Genomic DNA, 24391 nt, shown 5'->3' on the forward strand with positions numbered 1-24391 from the left:
AGGGCCGCCCGCATTATAAATATGATGACCGATGACGATTACTGGTTGGCCTGCCTCCTGGATCCACGATATAAAGGGAAATTACAAAATATCATGCCACATGAGAACCTTGAGCAAATATTGGCTACCAGACAAGCAACTCTTGTAGACCGTTTGGTTCAGGCATTCCCAGCACACAGCGGCGGTGATGGTTCTCACATGAGCTGTAGGGGGCAACATGGCAGAGGTGTTAGAGGTGCACAAATCAGAAGTGGCATTGGACAGAGGGGTTTTATGACCAGGTTGTGGAGTGATTTCGCAGTGACCGCAGACACGACAGGTACTGCTGCATCGATTCAAAGTGACAGGAGACAGCATTTGTCCAGTATGGTTACGAACTATTTTTCCTCCCTTATCGATGTTCTCCCTCACACATCATTCCCATTTGATTACTGGGCATTAGTGTTGAGCATTCCGATACCGCAAGTATCGGGTATCGGCCGATATTTGCTGTATCGGAATTCCGATACCGAGATCTGATACTTTTGTGGTATCGGGAATCAGTATCGGGATCGATATTAATGTGTAAAATAAAGAATAAAAATAAAAAATATTGATATACTCAACTCTCCGACGCAGCCTGGACCTTACCGCTGTAACCGCCAGCTTCCGTTCCTAAGAATGAGCGCTTGAAAGTCCTTAGATGACGTCGCGGCCTGTGATTGGTCGCGGAGCGGTCACGTGACCGCAACGCGACCAATCACAAGCCGTGACGTCATCTAAGGACTTTCAAGCGCTCATTCTTAGGAACGGAAGCTGGCGGTTACAACCAGGGCGCGTCAGAGGGTGAGTATATCAATATTTTTTATTTTTATTCTTTATTTTACACATTAATATGGATCCCAGGGCCTGAAGGGGAGTTTCCTCTCCTTCAGACCCTGGGAACCATCAGGATACCTTCCGATACTTGGTGTCCCATTGACTTGTATTGGTATCGGGTATCGGTATCGGCGATATCCGATACTTTTCGGGTATCGGCCGATACTATCCGTTACCGATACTTTCAAGTATCGGACGGTATCGCTCAACACTACTGGGCATCTAAAATAGACACCTGGCCTGAATTGGCAGAATATGCATTACAGGAGCTCGCTTGCCCAGCTGCTAGTGTGCTATCAGAAAGAGTCTTCAGTGCTGCTGGTTCAATACTGACCGAAAAAAGTACTCGTCTGGCTACCCAAAATGTTGATGATCTAACCTTCATTAAAATGAACCAATCATGGATTTCAAATTATTTTGCCCCACCTTCCCCTGCTGACACGTAGCTTGCTGAAAAATGTCTTGCTTTTGGCCTCCTCTTACTGACTGCTCATATTCCTCCATTTGCAGCTGCTGAATGTCCACCATAGGCCATTTTTATACCTCCCTAAATGGTCTGACTACCCCCACAGGGCCGTGCTCACCACTTGGCGCAAGCACCTGTGCGAGTGCCGTTTGCCTGGACAGGTGGGTGTGCCCACTTTTGGGCGATGGCACTGGCACAGGGTCCCTCATAGTACAATGAAGTGTCTGACGGTGGTGGTGCACTACCAACGTCAGACACACCGTCGTAATATGAGGGGCCCTGTGCCATTACCGCCGCCCACGAGAGAGTGTTCCCTCCAGCTCAAACAGTGCTCTACCACTTGCAAAACTTACCTCTCACTGCTCCACCACTGTTTAGTTTGTGCTGTTAAATCCTTCAATGGCACTGCCAATACAAATTTGTTGAAATTATAGATGATAGTAAAAATATACAGGGGCCCTGCCCTCCACTTAGACCAGTTGATACTGTGCGCGAACTACCACTGTCTGCTACTCAGCAGAGGAGCCCACCCCTGTACCTAGCTATGCCACCTGTTTATTTAGGAACATTGTTTTGGCAGATATTTAGCCCACTTTACTATATTGGCCTACTAACTATGTCAGCCACTCCTTCCAGTTGTCCTCCACCGAACAAAGCAATGCCGCCTGTGTACTCCTGTTACCAATTTTGAACTGCATTTAGCCTACTTTTTTATTTTAGGCCTACTACCTGTGTCTGTCTGTGCCACTCAATACAGCTGTCCTCCACTGCACAAGGCTATGCCACCTGTGTACTCCACTTACCAATTTTGAACTGCATTTAGCCTACTTTTTTATTTTAGGCCTACTACTTGTGTTTGTATGCGCCACTCAATACAGCTGTCCTCCACTGCACAAGGCTATGCTGCCTGTGTACTCCAGTTACCAATTTTGAACTGCATTTAGCCTACTTTTTTATTTTAGGCCTACTACCTGTGTTTGTCTGCGCCACTCAATACAGCTGTCCTCCACTGAACAAAGCTGAGCTTCAATTTTCAGCCTATATCAAATATTAAACTGCATTTGGCCTACTTGTTTGGTTGGGCCTACTAGCGGTGTCTGCCGCTGCTTGTTCTCCTCCACTGAACAAAGCTGAGCTTCAATTTTCAGCCTATATCAAATATTAAACTGCATTTGGCTTACTTGTTTGGTTGGGCCTAGTAACGGTGTCTGCCGCTGCTTGTTGTTTTCCTCCACTGAACAAAGCAGGAGCTTCAATTTTCAGCCTATATCAAATATTAAACTGCATTTGGCCTACATGTTTGGTTGGGCCTACTAACGGTGTCTGCCACTGCTTGTTGTTCTCCTCCACTGAACAAAGCTGAGCCTCAACTTTCATCCTGTTTCGGATATTAAACTGCATTTTCTTGTGGGATGGGATGGCACAACAGCTTGGGGATTTCATTAGGATGCTGAATCGGAATTCACTAAATATTCATCTTACATATACTTATGATGTGAAAAAAGTTAACTTTTTGGATGTCGGTTTTGAGGTGGACCAGACTGGATGTATCCAGACAGATGTTTATCGCAAACCGACATCCGTGAATTCGTTGATCCATGCGTCCTCTGCTCACAATCCTTCCACAAATCGGGCCATCCCGGTCAGACAGTTCATTAGGATGAATCGGATCTGTTCATCTGATGCCAAATTTGAAATACAAGCCTCTGATCTAAAATCTAGGTTTGCCCCACGTGGCTGTTCCAATTGATGCATCAAGCAAGGATACCGTAGAGCAAGGGCTACTCCATGGGCCGATCTGTTGAAACCCTCCAGGGCTCGTTCACATGCAACAACAATGAGTCCCATAAGGTTTATATCTACATTCAACCATGAATGGGAGGACATGAGGCAGATCCTTAAAAAACACTGGTCGATCTTGAGCACTGAGCCCTCCCTGGGAACAACCCTTGGGGATTTTCCCTCCATGAGCGCTAGGAGATCTAAAAACCTCAAAGATCTTCTAGTGAGTAGTCACTATACTCCTATTCCAAGTAATCCATTTGGCTCTAGGGGCCCAACATTGGGCTCCTTCCCATGTGGTTGCTGTCTTACCTGCACAAATGTCCTACGCTGCTCCACATTCAGTTCTTCTGATGGCAAGCGACAATTTGACATTCGGCATAGGATATCGTGCAGGAGCATGAATGTCATCTATTATGCAACATGTGGCTGTGCTAAAATTTATATAGGACTTACATCTAGAGAGCTGAGGATGCGTGTACGGGAGCATGTTTGGGACATTTGTGCAGCCAAGACAGCGACCGACCCTTCCCTCCTCAAGACGATCCCACGGCAATATAGACAATATCATAACAGTGACCCCTCATCATTTCAAGTGAGAGGGATTGATGTTATTCACATAGGGATCAGGGGGGTGATTATAAGAAGGCACTGGCAAAAGTTGTAGCCAAGTGGATCGTTGTACTGGACACAATGACTCCTAGAGGCCTTAATGAGTCATTGTCGTTTGCATATTTTTTATAGACGTTTATATAATGGACTTTCGCCTTAATTGTGTTTCTGTTTTCCTTGATATTCCTTTGTTTTTTGTTCTATATTGTTCTCTTTACTCACATCCCTACCCTCCCCCTTTATCTGGTACTAGTATGGCCCTTTCCTTTTAATTTTTATTTTCTTACTTTTCTTATGATTTTTGCATCGACACTGACTTTTAGGTCTTATTACTTTTTTTCTGACGGACCTGGGAAGCAAGAACTTATTATATATATGAACTTTTGCCATATTGGACCTACGATGACATCTATGTTCACCACAGCCTGATATGAGATCTAACGGCATTTGCTGATGTTTGGACTATACCTTATACTATGTAGTAATTATGTCATTGATATGCTCATTATGTGGTACTAAAGTGGTGGATTTATGTTTCATTTTGGTTCTCTGTAGATTAATAAGATTACCATCTACTTGCTTATCCCATTCTGATCTGGCTGTGACCATGGCGGTTGTGCGCATGCACGCCGTGTCTCTGGATCCCTGGGGGACGGTGACGTGCCTCCCTTTCTACTCGCAGGCGCTGGGACATTTTCTATCCCCGCGCGTGGTGTTGCTTGGCACTGAGCCGTGCCGTTCAGGACCTGCGGGACGCGATGCGCATGCGCCGCTCGCAAACCGCTACAATTGGTCCAGCCAATATCAGGTGATACATTAGGTGACCTTAAAAGGTCCTTGCTGGCATATTCTGACATTCCCCTTGAAAAAGCGGTGTGGGAAACACGTGAAACGCGCGTCGGGGGTCTTTTTGGGGCCACTAATACCCCAATGAGGGTTTCTCTCCTCCTGCCTGTGGTAAGTCCTCCTGGTGCTAAAACATTAGGTTGGCAATGGTACTAAGTATGTGAGTGGGGACTTTACCCCGTTACTATGATGCACTTTATTGCACGAGCACTTTTAATGGACTTGGACCCATTTATATACAACAGGGCAAGAGTATAAGATGACCCTCGTTTTTTCACTCTTTGTCTCTTTCTCTCTGCATGTGTCTGCAATTTTAATCAATTTATTTGGGATGATCTGTGATTATTAGTTTTTATGATTTTTTTTTCAAAAAAATTTATATTTATCAATTGTACCTAATGACTCGTGTTCCTCCTATTCATATTTAGCCTACTTGTTTGGTTGGGCCTACTAACGATGTCTGCCGCTGCTTGTTGTTCTCCTGCACTGAACATAGCAGTGCCGCCTGTTTACTCCTGTTACCAATTTTGAACTGCATTTGGCCCACTTTATTACTTGGGCCTACTAACTGTGTCTGCCAATCATTACAGTTGTCCTCCACTGAACAAAGCAATGCCGCCTGTTTAGTCCTGTTACCACATTTGAACTGCATTTAGCCTACTTTATTATTTGGGCCTACTAACTGTGTTTCCTTCTCATCCTGCCCATTGCCCAGCCACTGCTAGATGAGTCTGCTGGTACATTGACCCAGACCACTACATTCCCCTTGCACTCTACACAGCCAGAATTTGACCCTGCTGAAAGTCAGGTTCCCCTTCCCGCATACTATACCACCTTACACGGGGACAAAGAGGAAGGTGCAGATGAAAGTGCAGGTTTCTTCATCAGGTGGGGGGCATACTCATTGGTGACGTCACTGGCACAGGGCCCCTAATAGTACGCAAAAGTATCTCTGCCGTTGGGAGGTGCCCCCGCCATCAAACACACCGCCGTACTTTGAGGGGCCCTGTGCCAGTGCCAGTGCCAATGCAAATGAGTGGGCCATCCCTGCTTGCTCAAGATCACAGCACTTGCAAAGTTTAAATGCTTACCTCTCCCTGCTCCACCGCCGTGACGTAGTCCGCGTTTCCTGGGCCTACGAAAAACTTGAGCCAGCCCTACCCCCCCCACAACTTTAGCCAAATGACCCCCAATTTTCAATATTATTATAAGGTAAATTAAGATTAACAAGCTTAAGTAACAAGAATTGATGTTTTTGGCACTGTAGGTGTTTTCCTGTCCTCCACTCTCTGCCGACTTTGATTCCTCATTGACTTGCATTGGGTTTCGTGTTTCAGTCGGCCCCCGACTTTTCACAATAATCGGCCGATTTCACCAGACCCGACTTTTGAGAAAGTAAAGTAAAAGTCGCTCAACTCTAGCGACCACAATATTGTGCAATTTCACTTGTCTTTTGCGAGGGGGACTTGTCAGGAAGTCACAAAAACACTGAACCTTAGGATACAAAGTTTGTCCAGCTTAGAGATGCCCTTATACTGGTTGACTGGGACAATGTCCTGAGAAATGTTTAAGAACATCCTAAATAGGCACTGTAAGCGGTTTATACCTTGTGGGAATGAAAGGACAAGAAATAGGAAAAACCCAATGTGGCTAAACAAAAAAGTAAGAGAGGCAATTAACAGCGAAAAGAAAGGATTTAAATTACTGAAGCAGCATAGCACTGTTGAAGCTCTAAAAATCTATAGGGAGAAAAATACTTTATCTAAAAAACTAAAGCTGCCAAAAAGGAAAAAGAGAAGCACATTGCTAAGGAGGGTAAAACTAACCCCAAACTGTTCTTCAACTATATCAATAGTAAAAGAATCAAAAGAGAAAGTGTAGGCCCCTTAAAAAATTGTGAGGAAAGAATGGTTGTAGATGACGAGGAAAAAGCGAATATATTAAACACATTCTTCTCCATGGTATTCATGGAGGAAAATAAAATGCTAGGTGAAATGCCGAGAGACAAAGAAAACCCTATATTATAGGTCACCAATCTAAACCAAGAAGAGGTGCGAAACCGGCTAAATAAGATTAAAATAGATAAATCCGGATGGCATACACCAACGAGTACTAAGAGAACTAAGTAATGTAATAGACAAACCATTATTTCTTATATTTATGGACTTTACAGCATCGGGTCTGTTTCACAGGACTGGCGCATAGCAAATGTCCTACCAATATTCAAAAAGGGCTCTAAAAGTGAACCTGGAAATTATAGGCCAGTAAGTCTAACCTCTACTGTTGGTAAAATATTTGAAGATTTTCGTAAAGATGTTATTCTGGATTATCTCAATGAGAATAACTGTTTAACTCCATATAAGCATGGGTTTGTGAGGAATCGCTCCTGTCAAACTAATCTAATCAGTTTTTATGAAGAGGTAAGCTATAGGCTAGACCACGGTGAGTCATTGGACGTGGTATATGTTGATTTTTCCAAAGTGTTTGAAAGTGTGCCACACAAGAGGTTGGTATACAAAATAAGAATGCTGGGTCTGGGGGAAAATGTGTGTAAATGGGTAAGTAACTGGCTTAGTGATAGAAAGCAGAGTGTGGTTATAAATGGTATATTCTCTAACTGGGTCGCTGTGACCAGCGCGGTACCGCAGGGGTCAGTGTTGGGACCTGTTCTCTTCAACATATTTATTAACGATCTGGTAGAAGGTTTACACAGTAAAATATTGATATTTGTAGACGATACAAAACTATGTAAAGCAGTCAATACAAGAGAAGATAGTATTCTGCTACTGATGGATCTGGATAAGTTGGAAATGTGGGCCGAGAGGTGGCAAATGAAGTTTAACAATGATAAATGTAAGGTTATACACATGGGAAGAAGCAATCAATATTACCATTACACACTGAAAGGGAAACCACTGGGTAAATCTGACAGGGAGAAGGACTTGGGGATCCTAGTTAATGATAAACTTACCTGGAGCAGCCAGTGCCAGGCAGCAGCTGCCAAGGCAAACAGGATCATGGGGTGCATTAAAAGAGGTCTGGATACACATGATGAGAGCATTATACTGCCTCTGTACAAATCCTTGGTTAGATCGCACATGGAGTACTGTGTCCAGTTTTGGGCACCGGTGCTCAGGAAGGATATAATGGAACTAGAGTGAGTACAAAGGAGGGCAACAAAAATAATAAAGGGGATGGGGGAACTACAATACCCAGAGAGATTAGCAAAATTAGGATTATTTAGTCTATAAAAAAGATGACTGAGGGGCGATCTAATAACTATGTATAAGTATTTAAGGGGACAATACAAATATCTCTCCGATGATCTGTTTATACCAAGGACGGTGATGTCCACAAGGGAGCATTCTCTGCGTCTGTAGGACAGAAGGTTTTTCCACGAACATAGAAGAGGATTCTTTACTGTTAGGGCAGTGAGAATCTGGAATTCTTTGCCTGAGTAGGTGGTGATGGCGGACTCAGTTGAGGGGTTCAAGAGCGGCCTGGATGTCTTCCTGGAGCGTAACAATATTGTATCTTACAGTGATTAGGATCTTTAGAAGAACGTAGATCTGGAGATTTATTCTGACGGAATATAGGCTGATCTGAATGGACAAATGTCTTTTTTCGGCCTTGCTAACTATGTTACTATGTTACTATGTTATTCCAAGGGGCAGTGCTGATCTGCTATATTTTTTATGCTGATTTCGCATGAGAAAAAAATCAGCTCCGCAAATCGAATCAAGTCTATGGGTGTGTGTGAAACATCTGACTGCAGTCGAATGTCATCTGAGTGTAGTCCGATATGCATGGACAGACAATGGAGAATTAAGTTCTCCATCTTTTCCGCACCTGTGATATGATTCTCTCATGCAAAAGAATCGGATGATTGGGCTAGTGTTAAAGGAAAAAAAATCTCTTTAATAGCCAGAAAAGACTATGCAAACAGCTACGAGCTAATATTCATAGCCTAGGAAGGGACCCTGGTTATTGGCCCCCCTGGCTACAAACACCAGATCACAGCCGCTCCAGAAATGGCATATCTGTAGGATGTGCCAATTCCGGCACTTAGCCTCTCTCTTCCCACTGCCCTGTAATGGTGGCATATGGGGTAATAGGGGGTTAACGTCACCTTTGTATTGTAAGGTGACATCAAGCCGGCTTCATAATGGACAGGTGTCAATAAGACACCTATTCATTACTAATCCTATAGTTGTTAATGGGTTAAAAAAAGACAGCCAGAAAAAAGTCTTTTAATTAAATAAAACACTAAACATAGTTTGACCATTTTATTGTTACTGCTAATCCATGCTACACCCTCGATCTCCTGTAATAAAGAAAAAATAATAAACCAACAATCCCACGCTATAATCCATATCTAGGGGATATACATATCTAGGGGATGTATTCTATCTATTGTATTCTAACCTGTCAGTGTGATTTTACTGTAGCCGCATATGAATTGCTGGCTTTTCTTAGGAAACTGATGCGTAAAAAAGGACAGCACCCGCATGGTGCGAATGCTGTGCAATTTTTTTTTCTCACAGCACTCGCATAGTGCGAGTGCTGTGCGATTTTTTTTCTCGCACCCATTGACTGGGCAAGAGATCCGAATATTGCGAGGGAGTAGTGAAATACCCGCTATGCTCCGAGTACCGCGAGTACAGCATTACTTACTTGCGAATATACTCGCTCATCCCTAGCCATCAAAGTTAAAGTAGTGGACAACCTCTTTCATGTCTGGCCGTAAAAATTTTAGGCCTCACTCAGACTACTGTAATTTTTCTAATATGTGAAAATCACGGACCGTTGATTTCAGTGTTTTGAGTCTGCTTTTTATCACTGATTGATTGCTTTGTCAGTTTTAACCATCAGTGTTTCAGCAGTGATTTTCTTATGTGATAAAAAAACAAACCTGGAAAGCTTCTTTTATACATTTCTATGTTAATCACTGACAGCACATGGATTGTACATTGATGCCATCCGTGTATTGTTCATAATTTTCATGGACCCATAGAATTGTATGGGCTATTTTGATGTGTAACGCCAACCAAAAATGGACATATGAATAGCCCCATAGATAGTAATGGGTGCTTCATACATTCAACACCAACAATAAAGAACAGAGAAAGCCCTATTTGAACCAAACTTCTGTGCAACTGTCCCTGCCTGTATTGATCCCATTTTTGCCTGTGGATGCCAGCTAAGACACATACTGTATGATATTGCGAATATTAGTTGAATCATGAAATGAATAAAACGTCCATTCAATGGTTACTAAAAACCTGTGAAACACTATTTAATTATAGTTCATGTGACAGTCCATCTATTAATCTCAATGGTAGAAGAAAGTCAGTTACTTTTTATCCTTGCATTTTCTTGAAGTAGATTAATTTAAATGACAAATTGACACTCAGCAACGTTCACTTCATTCAATGCTTTGCACATATCACTTTTATTTTATTTTATAGAATGATAAATATACAGTTGTCCAAGAGAAAAGCTCATACATAGGTATTAAGGCGTTTCTTTTCTCATTCTTTATTATATCCAGATGAAACACTGTCTACAAAGTTTCCAGTCAATCATATAACAAGAAGTGAGTAGTGAATGAGTCACAGACTGCCGGCTAAGGTGAAAAAGAAATTTATTGACCTTATAAAATGACCACAGATGATGTCGGTGTATGACTGTTCCATTTTTATATACCGTACATATATCGCTTTATTAAAAAACTAAAAATAGCCATGACAAGGAAAATATAGCATAACCTCAGTCACGGTTTATAATTTCCATATGTAATGAGTAATGACAGTTATATGCTGCCAAGATATCTACAGTATAAGAAGCTGCACTGTGCTAGACATTTTTGCTAGAAAGCTCAGATAAATAAATATGTACAGGCCAAGAATTGAGAGAGAGGTAGATAAGAGCGCTCCACAGAAAAGTAAAAGCCCCTGTGGTGCCTTCATGCAGAACCATGTAAAAAAAATTGCCATTTAGTCATCCAGATCTAGTCATCTCTTGTTGATCACTGTCAAGGTTCGTACAAATGACCGATTTTCAAAAAATGAGTGCAATCTATGATATTCTATTGAGCTATGCGCATGTCTGATTTTTTTTCTCGTACCAAGTGGTCCATGGAAAAAATCGAGAAATGTCCAATTTTGATCCGAAGGGTCGGATTAAAAGCAACAATCCATGTCTAAGGGTCTCTGAAAAAAATTCGACTGAACTCGGATAATTCCGAGTGCAGCCCAATCTTCACGAACTGACATAATGGAGAAGGTGAAGAATTTGCTTCCTCTCTCCACGTAAGAGAAAAACTAATGCCAATCTGATCAGACTCTGCTAAAAGTATTTTCAGAATAATCAGTCCATTTTCACGTATGTGGAGAAATCGCTCATGTGAACCTACCCATTGTGTCACAATAGTGGCCCTTCACATGACAACACATTAGGAAGATTTCTAGAGGTCAGATAACAAACTTTAATCAAGAGATCAAGGTAGTCTGGTGGAGACCGTTGCTAGAATTAGAAAATGGGAATGTACTGTGATCTTGGTGAAATAGTCGGCACATTTCTAGCAGCATTAGAGACATTGACCCACACACTCTCCAAATGGGGTCAGCAGAGAAGGTTTTAATGCATGACTGTACTAACTGAATAATAAAGTATATTTATACTTCATATTGAATAGTTTATATAACAATGTTGCCATGGGCTTTTTTGTTAGTAGGAGTATGTCGCTCTGCATTTGAGCGGATTGCTTGGTTTTGTGTCGTTTGGGAGCTTTTCACTGAGCCTATATAATTAGTGTAGGTTACTTCAGGTCTAGTGAGGCACACTGTTTTCTTACTACTTCACCATGACTCAGCTTTAATGCTACAGTCTTGATCAGCAAGCCTCCTTCCTTGATAAAGAGTTCCTCATATTTTTTCTTCCCCTAATAGTGCCCTGAAACTCTTGCACTTGAGACCCCCACTAGTCTGCCATATTCAGTCCTGCTTAGGTCCATAAACTTCTGCATTACAACCTTTATGGTGCTTGACTTGACGTCTCGTCTGGACCTGAATGGGAGACCAAAGGAGCAGCCAATGCTTGGGATCTATCCCATGCAGTTGGACAATCTTGATGCCTAACAGCCACTCTGTCTTATCAGTTACTTTACTTCAGGATCTCACTATTGCTCGCCCTGGTCTCCACTCACTATGGATTACCCACTAGGCTGCACTGTTCATTTTGCACTCCAAACTCAAACTCCTTTATTATAAGGGAGCAGTCACTTGCCTTAACACTAACCCCTCCACCTGTAGACTAATCCCAAACATTAACTATAACCTAACTTTCCCTATCATCACTTCCTATACTACACTCAACTATCTACATCTTACACTACCTATCCTATATGAACCTTTTTATTTAGTATTACTTTGGGGGTTTTATCAAGGGAGTGGTGCTCACAGGGAATTTATGCAGAGCAAGCTAAACACATCCCCCAAGAGAATCCTGTGAGAAGTGCCCCCTGAAAGCTGTCCATCCAAATGAATATCCCAGACCCCACTATTTTAGATAAAATTATATGGATTAAAATCATCAAGACTTCTATGCAGGACACTAATGAGAAATTAGAGTATAGGTCGTAACTAGATGGGCAAATCTGAACAATAAGTTTCGGGGTCCGTACCAAACCCATAGTGTCCGTGCATGGACTCTGAACACAGAATTCTTCAGGAAGTCGGTGCCAATTTGTGGAATCAACACCCCAAACTATCTAAGTGACAGAGCGAGAAACACCGGGGGCTGTGATCAGCAGTAAGTTAGTTACCGCCAGTCAGAGCACTGCAAGTACCATGCTGGCGACTTTATTCTTCGGGTCGGTGCGATTACAGCGATACCAGATTTATATCGGGTTTTTATGCTTGGCTGTTGTCACACACTAAAAGACGCTTTTTGTTGCGAAAACAAGTTTTTCCATCACCACATTTTGAGAGCTATAATATTTCCATATTTCAGCTGACAGAGTCATGTTATGGCTTGTTTTTTGCGGGACGAGATGACGATTTTATTGTTACCATTTTCGGGCTCGTGACATTTTTTGATCGCTTCCTATTCTGATTTTTGGGAGACAGAATGAAAAAAAACTAGCAATTCAGGAATTGCTTTTTGCTTTTTATACCGTTCTGTGTGTGGCAAAATTGGTAAGGCAGCTTTATTCTTCAGGTCAGTTTGATTGCAGTGATACCCAATTTATATCTTTTTTTATGTTTTGGTGCTTTTAGACAATAAAAACTATTTTACAGAAAAAAACAATTATTTTTGCATTGCTTTATTCTGAGAGCTACAACTTTTTTATTTTTCTGCTGATAGAAGTGCATGATGGCTTGTTTTTTTGCAGGACAAGATGACGTTTACAGCAGTACTAAATTTTTACATTTGCTTTTTTGATTGCGTTTTATTGTAATTTTATTCAGTGGTATGATAAAATATAGTTTTTTGCCATATTTTTTATTTTACTTTTTTACGGTGTTCTTTGAAAGGGTTAACTAGTGGGATAGTTTGATAGTGTGTAGTGGTGAGCCAGTATACTCATTGCTCAGGTGATCTCCGAGTATTTATTAGTGCTCGGACATTTAGTTTTCGTCACCTCAGCTGCATGATTTATGGCTGCTGGACAGCCTGAATAGATGTGGGAATTCCCTAACAAACAGGCATTTGTCACATGTATTCAGCCTGTCTAGCAACTGTAAATCATGCAGCTGCAGCAATGAAAACTAAATCTCCGAGCACTAACAAATACTCGGAGACCACCCGAGCATGCTCAGGAAAACCCGAGCAACGAGTATACTCGCTCATCACTAATAGCGCGAGTTGTGTCGGACGCAGTGATACCAAATAAGTGTACTTTTATTGTTTATTTTTTATTTACATAAATAAATGTATTTATTGGAAAAATATTTGCTTCTTTTTTTCTCTTTATCTGGGGATTTTTAAGCAAATATTTTACATTTTTTTAATTTTTTTTAACTTTTTTACATTTTCCCAGTATGGGTCATTACTGTGTAGCATCATATCGCTGGTCTTATGCTCTGCAATGCATCTGCACTGCAGGGCATCAGACCAGCATTTGACAGGCAGGAAGGAGGCATCTCAGGTCCTGCTCTGAAAATGCACTGACACGCCACCTTCCTTGAAGGACCCCGCAGCCATCTTGTGGGCGTGCATCTCCATGGCGACCATCAGGACAACGCAATTGCATCGCATTGTCCTGATGGAAGCATGCAGAGAGCCCCATCCCTGCACGATACCCCTCTATGTCGCTGTCACTACTGACAGCGGCATCAGAGGAGTTAAATGCCCGTGATCGATGCTAGCAATGATCGTGGGCATTACTGCGGGGTTTCAGCTGTCATATACAGCTGACACCTGCACCCGATCGCAGCGGCACCCAGCGCGAGACCGTGCAATCGATGTGCTGTACTAGTACTGCTGTTTGCGGGAACACACAGTACCAGTACGGCGTATGTCAGGAAGGGGTTAATTGAAATAACAAAAAATCCATTATTTGAAATAAAAACAAAGTTAAACTCACCTTTACGGGTAATTTTCTGAAGACCATGTCACCTGTAAAAGACAGAAAATAATAAACAAACATAACACTCACTTTTACAACTAATCTACCGATGTTCATGTCCCCTGTAAATAAAGAAAAATAATAAAAAACCATATCCCTCACCTGTCTGACATGAAGATAATCCATATGTGTCCCACGAAGATCTGATCATATCAATGACACGACCGCTATCTATGCCAGCCAGCTCACACTGAGGAAGGAGCATAATCAGGCTCCTGCATTGTGTAGTGGTGAGCATTCAGGAGAAAGGTCACCAGAGTTCATAGCTGATGAACCGCAGTGACCTCACTTACAGCACTGCTTGCTGCGTGAGAACTTTGTGGGAATTACAGCTCTCTGACGGTATTAATGATCTTACCACCTATCAGAGCCCATGTTTGCATCGCTGTCACACAGATGACAGCATGGCAAACAATGCATGTTCGGGCCCCCAATTCATTTGAATGGTGTGTGGTTTCGAGCACCTTTCTGGTAACTGAACCAAACTTCTTTTAGATGTTCTGCCTAACCCGCAGGACCCGAACATCCACGGGTTCACCCCTCACTAGTCAATAAGTTCATTTTTCCTTGGTAGCCGCACTCTCAGTAAGGGAAAACAGGGGAGGAAATGAATCCAAAAGAGATAACCTTGTGTCTATAGTAAAATTGCTTTATTTAAAGTGCAAGGCAAGAGGACAGTGATGACAACAGAGTCACCCAACAGTGAATAAACACAAATCATGACCTAGGACACTAGAAGAATGTACCTGCCGACTCATAGAGATAATTATTATAATCATTAGATAATAGCACATGAAGTCAAGATAATACGACCAGTAGGGGATATTACCTATACCTAATGGACCTATAGTATGTACCCATTAGGAGACCGCTATAACCCATATGCAATTGCGCAATAGTTCATGAACAGTAACATCATTAAGGAAACTATAAAGAACGGTACAGATAACTAATACATCACCCTGAAAAACGGTGCTTGACAGGTACAGAGTCCCGGTGTCCGCCCCAACGCGCGTTTCGGCACTCCTTCGTCCGGGGGCGCATAGTGAATGACAGAAATTGTGCAGTATAAAAAGGCCAAATACCGGAAGTGAACCCGAACCGTGCCCCGGATGTAGCCTCACGTATCCTAGCAGCCGCCGATACAACAAAGAAGGGTAGCGCCATCCAGGCTGTGAAGGCCGATACACGTGGGGCCCCACATGATCCGCCCACAACAAGCACTGTATCGCCGCCCTCCAAAGGAAAAAAACGGCGGGTGCATGCGCAGAAGCACATCCAAGGGCAGAATCATCATAACAGGTATAAACAAAAAGGGAAGGAGAGCTGGTTATAATGATCTTACATCGACATAAAATGCCTACAGCCCAGCGGACATTGCCTTATTACATACAGTATCTAGTTATACATAGGAGAAAAAGGAATAAGCTACAAAGGGAAATAACATAGTCAAGTATAGGTATACGATATTGCAGCTTTGTAATCATACATAGCTACTACTAAACATAGCAGCAATGGGCATATATCCATAGATAATTATTAGCAAAGACAAAAACAATAACAATATAATGTGCCCATATATATAATAAATTTTCCCGTACAAAAATCGCATCCCTTCGTATTGGCCCTTCTCCTTTTTTATTCTTCTTTTTTCTTTTCCAGATGATATCCACTGGGTAGCAATGGAGAGATGATTTTCCACATTTTCTCCTCTTCCTCCTTTTCATATTACCTTCTCCACGAGTAGGGGGAACTCCACCAGTATAGCCAAGGAATTACATATAGTGTACTAAAACTTTAAAAAAACACATAAAAATATTAAAACTAGTCGGATATGAATCAATTGTCAAAAGGTGAACTCCACAGACCGATGATCACAAAAATGGGGCAAAGCCTAAATTTTCATTAAGACCAAGGGGATGAGTTGTCCGCAGAGTCCAGATCGATTTCGTCTCAAGACGTGCCAACTTTGTAGTCAACTTACCCCCTCTAATACCAATATCCAGACAGTCAATGCCCCTGAATCTAATTAATTTTCCATTACATCCGTGATGTTCCTTAAAATGTCTAGGGAGTGTCTTTAATTCCGCAATATCAGACTTATGCTTTGCAGCCGCCTCAATTCCACACACATGTTCGCGGATGCGGATCTTGAATTGGCGGGATGTAAGCCCCACATATATTAAGCCACAGGGGCATGTGGCATAATAGATGACAAAACGTGTTGTGCAGTTAATTGCTTTTTTGATATTAAATGTTTTCCCGCCACTGGAGTCTGAAAAGACGTTAGTCCGATCCATATTCGGACACGCCACACAGTGGCCACACGGGGAGGAACCATACCGACGAGGAATACCATCAAGGAAGGTGACCCTAGGTACCCCCTCATAGTGACTCCTCGTCAGATGATCTTTGAGATTTTTAGATCGTCTGAAAGAGATAAGAGGGCGGTCAGGCAAAATCTTAGAGATGGTTTTATCAACCTTAAGAATAGGCCAAGATTTCGATAAAGCTTCACGGATTTTAGAGGCCTGAGAATTGAAATTAGTTATAAAGTGTAACTGCCTATCGGAATGCCCAGATCTACTGGGTGTCTGATTGTAGATCAGAGATTCACGGGAGGCAGTCCTGGCTCTATTATAGGCCCTCTTAATAGACCGCTTACTATATCCGCGATCACGGAATCTATTCTGGAGTTCTTTAGCTTGTTGTTCAAAATCTGACTCAGTTGAGCAGATCCTTCGTAATCGAAGGAACTGCCCAACCGGTACAGCTCTGATAACATGAGGTGGATGACACGATGTTGCGTGTAATAGGGAATTCGTGGATGTCGGCTTCCGGAACAGATCCGTTTGTAAAAAACCGAACTGGTCCTTCTTAATTGTGACATCCAGGAATTCAACTGTTTCCCTACTCCATGTATGTAAGATGGATATTAGATCATTAGTATTAAGCTCCTCCATAAGTAGAGAGAGCTCATGAGAAGATCCCTGCCAGATCACGAGTATGTTGTCGATGTACCGGGCCCATAGAAGGGCCCGGTCCATCGACGACCCCCGATCGGACAGGAAGAGGTCCCTCTCCCACAGCCCCAGGAACAGGTTAGCATAGGAGGGTGCAAAGGCCGCCCCCATGGGGTCCAGGCAGCAATGTAACACTGTTTACTGGTAGGTTAACGTGATATAGTATCTGTAGGCAAATAACATTTTCTGAGGTGACTGGTTTCCCTTTAATGTCACATTGAAAAACTTTCAGGCATTGGAATGCTACGTTTTGACAAATCACTCTAAAAATATGGTGCACAATATATGACAAATTTATCATAACTTTTAGCTTACACTTTTACCTTACACTTTGTACGGTGCACAAATATTTCTTACCAGAAATATGCTGCAGCCTAAATCAATCTCCTGTAACTTATGAGCCTTGTAAGCAAGCCTCTTCTACTAGAGAATTTCAGGTTGTCCAGGTTGGCAGAAACAGTCTAAGGCCTCTTTCACACATCCGTGTCTCCCGTACATGTGTTGAAAGTATTCACATGTATCGGAGACACTGACACACTTAGAATGGGTCTGTGCACATGTCAATGTATTTCCACGGACCGTGTGTCCATGTGCCCCACACGTAGACATGTCACTTTTTTACTGTCAGCACGGGTGACAAAACGTCCCACACACGTGCACACGGAGAACACAAATTGATGTCATCCATGTGACACGCATCGACACCGGGGAAGAAACTCTACAGTTAGCGCTGTTCCCCGGTGGCAGGTGCCGAAGACAGCTCTCATCACTCTCCCCTGCTCTGCCGGTGATCGGCACGAGAGGAGGAGAATGATGAGAGTTATATTAAAGTCAGAACAATGGGGGCTTTTGGGACTATTACTCCCATCATCTGACACTTGCTGCCGCTAATAACAATGACAGCAGGAGCGAATGATCGGGTATTCCTCGGCCACAGCCTGCGATATAATAAAATAAATGAATGAAAAACCCAGCATGAGTTTCCCCTATTTTCTTTAACCAACCAGACAAAACTCACAGCAGCGGGCTGTAACCCTCATCTGTCAGCTTCAGCAAGGTTGGTTATCAAGAATAGAGGGGTCCCCACCCTGTTTTTCTCAATTATTTAAATAAATAATAAAAAATAAACGGCTTGGGGTCCCCCCCATTTTTGACAACCAGCCTTGTTAAAGTTCACACCTGGGTGCTGGTATTCTCAGGCTGGTAAGGGGCCACTGATATAGGCCCCAGCAGCCTAAAAAGAGCAGCCAGCAGCTGCCTAGAAAAGGCACATCTATTAGATGCACCAATTCTGGTGCTTTTCCCAGCGTTTCCCACTTGCCCTGTAGTAGTGGCAAGTGGGGTTCATATTTGTGGGGTTGATGTTACCTTTGTATTGTCAGGTGACATCAAGCTCACGGCTTAGTAATGGAGAGGCGTCTATAAGACACCTATGCATTACTAATGTAGTTATATGGTAAATAAAGACACAGACCGAATAAAGTCCTTTAATTGAAAAAATCTCAATTAAACCATACTTATGACCTCACCTAATTCCACCAAAGCCCTCGATCTCCTAATAAAAGTAAAATAAAAAAACAACAACATGCCATACCTGTCCGTCGTTGTGTCCCACGCTGTAATCCATGTCTGGGGGCTAAATCGTTTTCAACCTGGATGGTGCCAAAATGCGATTGTCCAGGCTGAGAACCACTGGGGAATGAGCTGCTGCAAGCACCACATCATTGACCAGTGGTGACATCATCACTGACTTTTTCCCATGGTCCTGAGGTCACCGCAGTTCAGCCCGGCTACGCCGGATTTTTAATTTGTTTATTTTGTTATATCGCAGGCGGCGGCTGAGGAATCCCCCTATCATCCACTCCTGCTGCCACTGTTATTAGTGGCAGCAAGTGTCGGATGATGGGAGTAATAGTCCCAAAAGCCCCCACCTCCTGTCATCATTATGACTTTAATATAACTCTCATCATTCTCCTCTGCTCGCACTGATCGCCAGCAGAGCAGGGGAGAATGATGAGAGCTGTCATCAGCACCTGCTGCCAGAGAACAGCGCTTGCTATAGCGCTTCTTCCACACCGGCCGTCCGTGTGGTACTGATGCAGCGCACAGGCGGCACACGGTTGCCACACGTGTGCCGCAGGTATTACACACACGGACACACAGACACGAATATCTCCGGTACTGGTTTTTATGTTGCTGGAAATAAAGGGACGTGTGAAAGAGGAATAAATCACAGAATAGTTAATGTGCACTAGACTCTCTTAAGTTCTAGCACATTTTAATTAGTAAATCCCCCATCCATTGAGATATACAGATCTAGCAAAAGTTTACCTTGACTCAAATAACTTCGCATTGGGGCATCGTGGCGCAAAAAATGTAATTTGACACCTAATTTGACATTGGTTAATGGCTTGTGCAATGTTATGCTATCTTAATTCTCTTGTGAAATAACCTTCTGTGACAAGCTATCAAGATGTTGCATTGTGAGTCATAATAACCTTTGCTACATCTGTACATAAAAGCCATTCCTGTTAATGCAATGCAAAATGTTGCATTTCCGTGCGGTCGCCACACACATCAAATCGCCGCATGCGGACGCATTCGCATACAACGCATGTCCCTGTGTACCCAATGTTAAAGATAGGTACGTAGGGAAACGCAGGACGCATACAGAAGTATGTGGAGCATAGGTGGAGCTTCATGGAGGAAGAAGGGAGGATGTACACAGCCATCCGCAGCCCTCCTGAAAGCAAATGTGAAACCAGCCTTAGAGATTTGATTTTTTTTGTAAAAGTGCAGAACACTACTAGAGACCATTCAATAAGCTGAGGAACTACAGTCCTGAAAATTGAAATTGCATCACCAAGAAAGAAAAGTTGTAGGAGTATGGAAATAATAAGGACTGATAGACATTTCACTGATATGTAAATAAAAAAATAGGAACACAATTTTCAAAACATTTCAAGTTATTAAGTATTAAGAGAACGAAGCTCAGAAATAAATGCACTTACACACCTTGGCTGATATCTGTGAGGTTATTACTGGTTCTCTGAGGAATTCTCTGCCACGCTAAATGTACTTTGGCATACTAATTGTCAACATCCGCTGCTAGCACCTTACTTTGCAATTGCCAACAAATTATATCCCATATGTGTTTGATAGAAGACCAGTCAGGGTCCATGATAGCACGTTTAGGCCACACAGGCTGCGTAAAGTAGCACAAACAACAAGGTGACTGGCAACGATGTGTTGAAAAATGGCTTTTGGGACACTCTGGAGAAATGGCCATACTACGGGTTCCAACACCAAATCAATGTAACCCTGGTCAGTTAGTTTACCTGGAATGAAGACTAGATGGCCCAATTTCAGTACATTATGTCAATCCACACCATAGTCCCCAGAGTAGGACCAGTGTGACATTCCTTCATTAAGGCCTCTCATTGGGGTTGCCCGCATGGTCTTGTCAAGTTAATAGAAGGGAGCAGATTGATCCATTCTGAACTGCAAGTGAACTTGTACATCATATTCAAAGTCTAAGGCATCAAACAGGCTCTACATAAGCCATAAAAAGATTTATGCACATCATTGGGTTTCCATCCAAACGTCCAAATACAGTTGTTCAATAGATCTTGTATCACTGCTCCCAAACATTATCATGATGCAACGCAAAACAGCATTGGAGGCTGGAATAGAGGTTGATCCTCTTCAGCAATGAGTTCAGCTTTTGTCTTTTATGCAGTGTTAACTGGAGATTAGCCTTGGCACTACATGGGCAATGTCATGAAGAGGCCTTCAAAATGAGCATGAAAGCATCTTAGGAGCAGTTTTTCAGTCAGGCCGCATGTTGCTGTGAGTGGACTGCATAGTCTAAATATGCTACCATGATCATCAGCATCTTTGGACTTTCCACTGAGCTCATCAAAGACATTAGTTGCAAATTGCAGAAGGAGTTGCTAGCAGTGGATCCTGAGCATTTCTGTTCCCATGTGCATTCAGCATAGTAGATCATTCCTGAGGCAACCACGAATAACCCCAATGATAGCATGCCAAAAAATGTGGGTTAATTTCTGCACATGGTGCTCATACTTGGTGCTGAATAAATCAAGATATTTTGAAAATTGTATTGCCATTTTTACATAATTTGTCTACCATTAACATCTGTCGATTCTGTGATTTTCATGATTCCATGACTTTTCCTTCTTAGTATTGCAATTTCATTTAGGTATTGCATTTTATTCTGGAGCATTATGTGGATATTACATGTTCCTGAGAGACTTTCTGGCTGGATAGTATGAGTCTGAATCCTCACAACGCTTAAGTGGGCTCTTTGGAAAGGGCAGTTTATAGTTGGTGCTAAAAGGAACCTTATAAAATCCATAACGTGTTTATCAATGTGATAAAGTGTTGACAATCTCATGCTTTGCTGCAAAGACAATGAGCTGCTCTACGACTCTTGACAAGGAGAACGACTAAATATGTATCTGCTTGTTTGTCATATTTAATACAAGAAAAGATAATTGCATATTCGGAGAAGCAAGTGCTAATAATGTGATGCAGCCACTCTGCTCTAATCGGTTTTTGAGAAGGATAATAGAGTCATATACCAGCAGTTAATGCTTAGCCGATAATTTTATGATTTGGGTTCTAAACTCAGCTGTGTAGAAAATAAACATTATTGTAAGAGCATACAACATATATAAGATATAGTCAAGGTGCAAGCAAATATGTTATAATAAAGATGCATGTTATGCTATAAAAAATTGACAATGGAAAAAGCCTGATATATTACAAAGGGATATTGTCTCTCAAAAATGGAGGCAGCACATCCTTCAATAAAACTGAGAGAGATACAGTATATATTCAGTGTCCAAGGTATGCAATGTTTGGGCTCTAACATTGAGCTAATGATATGTTGGAGCTGAAACCTGCATACTTTAGACATGGAATAAATGTCATTCTAAGTTTTATTGAAGAAGTTCTGCTTCCATTTTTGCTTCTTATGCTTTGGGATCTGATTGCCAGTGGATGGAGAAGTTTGCAACCACAGCTTTGGATTGTGTTGCGTTATTGTTTCTTTTTTTCTTTATAATTGTATAGTTAAATATAAAAAAAAATATTTTTTTGCTGTGTGTGAATGTGTAAGTTTACCCAAATAATCTGTTGAAATAAATTTAATCATATACATAGTTATAGGGTACCCTATATTATTTTGATATGGCATATTTTCACTTGTAATGATTGAGTATATTCACCAATAATAATGGCCTGATGATTGGCACTGTTCCTGCTGATTGCAGCTGATTGTTTCTCTACTTCTAATGTACACCATTTGCCAGTTTATATAATGGATAGATATGTTGCATAGTTTGGTCACAGAAGAAACTTGTGAGAGTAGATTACATGGGGTAGTTCAACTTTTATCTACACAGAACATAAGGTACGTGCATCAGCTTCTTAATACAGCATAACAGGAAGTCTAAAGGACCTTTTACCAGAGAGAAAGTGAAACCAAAGTACAACAAGTATATGCATTACATTCAACTAAGCATATAACAGTAACAACATCGCCATCTACTGTCAGAAAAGTGTAAACTTCTCCTGCATACAAATAAGTCTGTATCTGTTGCATATCTGCCAACAAGATATTCATAATTGTTAGTCACTGTTGCTGTTTAGAAAGGACCAACCTAAATATTTCTCATAACTCTAGTAGTGAGATAGGCAAAATATATCCAAGTCCAAGAACAATCCAATAAAACATTGGATAGTAGTGATGAACGGAGCCTTGCATTTTCGGGTTCAGCTGTACTTTTTTAAAAGTCTGGTTCGGGACCTGAACTTGACCCTTGATCCCAAACGCCATATAATTCAATGGGGACCAAACTTCAGTGCTGTAAAATAGCTGTAAAATGCTCTGAGTAAGGGCTATGGGGCTGGAAAAGGAAGAAAAATTGGAGTAAGAGCAAGGCAATTGCCCTGCAAACAAACGTGGATAGCAAAATGACTTAAAGGAGATAGCAATCATAGCAAATCATGGCAAAATAGCAATTAAATGAATAACATCAAAATTTTAACAGTGCACCCACATACACTAAGGCTTGCTACAGCCAGTCCAGTTAAAAATGTCACCCACAGAGCATGGAGCAGAGTACCCCCACAGAAGCTCATTCCACTTTCAACCACAGAGCATGGGGCAGAGTACCCCCACAGAAGCTCATTCCAATTGCAACCACAGAGCATGGGGCAGAGTACTCCAACAGAAGCTGATTAAAAATGTCACCCACAGAGCATGGGGCAGAGTACTCCAACAGAAGCTGATTAAAAATGTCACCTACAGAGCATGGGGCAGAGTACTCCCACAGAAGCTGATTCCAATGTCACCCACAGAGCGTGGCACAGAGTACCACCACAGAAGCGGATTTTAATTTCAACCACAGAGCATGGGGCAGAGTACTGCCACAGAGCCCAATTTTTACCTTCAGTAGCATACCAGTAGAGCAGCCACAGATAAAAAGCTCATAATTTGTTTCTGGTTCAAGCTGGCAGTTCGCCCTGAGGCTTGCTACCTGTAGTCCCAGTCCCTTTGCCTTGGCACACCTCCCCAATGCTGTTGCATAAAATTATTGTTTAAAGCAGGCAATCAAACCTTAATACTCCACAGAAGACCCACAGAAGAAACAGGCACCTCCGTGAAATCAACCAATGGCTGGAGGATGAGAGGCGGCAGTGAAGCTCTGTGCTACAACTTGATGCAGGGAGGCAGAGGAAGTCTGTGTCTTCTCAGACCTGAAGCTAGTTCAGCACAGAATCCTAGTCCAGGCTGCCAGAGGATAGACCTCAGCCAGCACATACTGTACCACCATGAAATTGCCTCAGTGAGGTATAGCCTTTGTCTGTGTAAACCAATTTCGGACAAAACAACAGTGACTGAAAAAGGGAGAAGGTCACTCTTTACAGTCAGTGCGTAGGTATCAAGGGGATACAGCAACATAGATGGGCCTGAAGTTTGCAGCATCTGGTTTCACAAACTCATGCATTGGTTAGCAGTACTTCACAATCTTATTAAACAGTGCAGTTGTTTTCCTTTCTAGCAGAGCAAGGGTTAATCTGTTTAGTCGAAGCTCCTGAAACTTTCCTACCTGGATTATCTCAGGTGTTTAGTTTTGGACACTC

Source organism: Ranitomeya variabilis, chromosome 5, assembly GCF_051348905.1.
Source record: "Ranitomeya variabilis isolate aRanVar5 chromosome 5, aRanVar5.hap1, whole genome shotgun sequence".
Taxonomy (NCBI): domain Eukaryota; kingdom Metazoa; phylum Chordata; class Amphibia; order Anura; family Dendrobatidae; genus Ranitomeya; species Ranitomeya variabilis.